This window comes from Microtus ochrogaster, unplaced genomic scaffold, assembly GCF_000317375.1.
Source record: "Microtus ochrogaster isolate Prairie Vole_2 unplaced genomic scaffold, MicOch1.0 UNK201, whole genome shotgun sequence".
In the NCBI taxonomy this organism is placed as follows: Eukaryota; Metazoa; Chordata; class Mammalia; order Rodentia; family Cricetidae; genus Microtus; species Microtus ochrogaster.
Genome location: NW_004949299.1, coordinates 130,990 through 134,006, shown reverse-complemented (window position 1 = coordinate 134,006; position 3,017 = coordinate 130,990).

Sequence of the window (3,017 nt, the reverse complement as noted above, 5' to 3'; positions counted from 1 at the left end):
GGTGATCTGTAAGTTTTTTCCCCTTTAAATAAATACTACCCTATTAATCATAATTCCAAACTGCTGTGGCACTGTTTGTGACTTACGCCTTCATTCCCAAGCATACAAAGACAGAAAACACATGACTGAAAAACACAACAGTTAAACAAAATGCAGAAAAGAGATTCATATGGGTACCAGATGGTCTGATTTGCTGAAAGACCAGAGATTCAGACTCAAAAGACCAAAAATCATACAGATGGAACAGGAGCCATTAAGGCTAACTGATCCCCAGATTCCTACAGATGGGGTCCATGACAGGATGGTCACAAAGAAGAGAGACCCCTGCCCATAAAGAGAAAAGGATATCTCACAATTCCTCTAGGTAGGCCCTCTAGTGTGTCCACCATTGCAAATTGACCTTTTCAGATTCAGATTTAGTGTGCCATGGAATAGAAAACAGAAGACAGACAGAACTGGAAATTCATAGAGTAAAACCCACCAGATTCTGGGGGTCTGTTAAATCTTGGGGATCCTGAATGAGCCCTGAAATGTTATGCACAATTTTCTGGTCCCCAAATCAATTCACAGAGTCAGATTTGATACAAATTATATAAGAGTTTTGAGTGTGAACTACACCTCCACCACACAATTGCAGTGGGTGATGGAAGTGCTGATCTGAACCCAAATAAGGGGCAAACATTTAAAGGGGAAATGCCATATTCGTGGGAGGCCATGTCCTGTCATCTTGGGATTGGGTTAGGAGTACCTAAGATAAGGTAGTTCCTGAAACCATTAGTCAGTTTTGAGGGGCAAAACCCTAACAAAGAGCCATAAATTACTGACAAGGTATCTTCAAGGACAGGATGCTTCCCAAGAACAACTGGACCTCATTCAATTTTATGGCCCTGCTCCCTAGCATCTTAATTAACCATTTTATGGTATCTGTTTAAATATTTGCTCTCACAGTACATTTCTGGAGCTGATATCTGCTCCCCCCCAAACTCATTACATTCCTTAATATGAAGCCCCTTCTTTAAAATGGACTTTGCAAAGTCAGATCCTCACAATAAAGGAAAAAATAATTATGGTGGCTTATATTTACAGAACTTTCATCCACTATTTTCAGGTTGCAACATGGTGGTGTATAGGCAGACATGCTGCTAGAGGAGTAGCCAGGTGTCTGACATCTTGCCTTGCAAACAACAGGAAGTGGTCTGTCTCACTGGGCATGGTTTGAGCACATATGAAACCAAAATTTCCACCTTCTCAGTGACACACTTCCTCAAACAAGAACAAACCTATTTAACTACATCTTCACCAGCTCTGTTTTTAATGGTTTCTTTCACTGCCTAAACTTGGCTGTTCTGGAGCTTCCTTTGTTGACCAGTCTGGCCTTAAACTCAGAGATCTACCAGTCTCTCCCTTCTGAGTACAGGGATTAAAGGCCTGCACAACCACACCTGCTGTGGGACAATATATTGATCCTGTCACTTGTATTAGTTTTAATATAATGCTGATTGTCTAGTAGCCAGGCATGAAGTAGAGGAAGGGCAATGGGAATTCTGGCAAGAGGGAAGTTTTAGTCTTCAGTCATGACCCAGATACTGAGCAAGCAAGATGTGACTGCTTCACCAAAAAAGGTACCAAGCCACATGGCTAACATAGCCAAAAATAATGGGCTAATATAAGTGATAAGAGTTAATAAGAAGCTTGAGCTACTAGGCCAACCAGTTTTATAATTGATGTAGACCTCTGTGTGTTCATTTGGGACTAAATGGCTGAAGGTGGTATGGCTAACATAGAGGGACCAGGTAGTACATAAACCTTGGTCAACACCCAACTGACCTTAAACTTTTATTTAATTCTTTTTCAAAATTTGGAAATTTAGCTGGGTGGGATCTTGCCCTAAGGTCTCTATTTCCTTTGTCCATGTTCCTATAATTATGACCCACTAAACAACACTTAAAGCATCCAGCTTTTTTTTTTCTAATCCATAGTCCCTAGGTCCATATACCTTCAAACAAAAACATTATCAGGCCTATTAGAACAATATTTCATTCCAGGTACCAATTTCTGCTTTACTTATACTTTCTATTGCTGTGAAAAGACACCAAGACACTAGAAACCCGTATAAGGAAAAATATTTATTTAGAGTGCCTTACATTTTCAAAGGACTAGTCCACTATCATTATAGTACAACATGGTAGTGTGTAGAGAGATACAGTGTTTAGAAGTTGCCCAGTGTCCTATATCTTGACTTACCAGCAACAGTAACACAGCAAGACCACACCTACTCCAACAAGACCACACATTCCAGTAATGCTACACACTTTGAGGACATTTTCTTACAAACCACCACAGTCAGTGTTATTACTTAGGGCTTCTATTGCTGTGATGAAACACCATGACCAAAAACAAGTTTGGAGGAAAGAGTTTAAAAAAAGCTTACAATTTTGTAGCATTATTCATCAAAATGGAAGTCATGACAAGAATTCAAACAGAGCAAGAACCTCGAGTCAGCAACTGATGTAGAAGCCATGGACAGGTGTTGGTTACTGACTTGTTCCTCTTGACTTGTTCATCCTGCTTTTTTATAGAACCAGGATTACCAGCCTAGGGATGGCACCAAGAACAATGATGTATGTCCTCCATAAATCATTAATTAAGATAATGTTTTACAGACATTCCTTCAGCTTAATATTATGGAGACATTTCCTTAATTGAGTTTCCCTCCTCTTGGATGATTTTTCTAGTGTCAAGTTAAAATTATCCAAACAAATTGGGTTTGCTCTTTTCTCAAAAAAAATTTATGTTATGCAAAAACTATATGAAGAATCTAGGAATAACGGCAAATTTATAAACATGAAAACTGTAGAAACAGAGACAAGCAAATCCCTCGAGCTCACTGGCCAGATACATTAAATAATTTGAGTGTTTTTTGTCAGTGAGAGACATTGACTGGCTCAAGAAAACTAGAAGGATGCCTCCTGAGATACAATATTGAATGCTGACCTCTTGTCTTCATGCACACAACA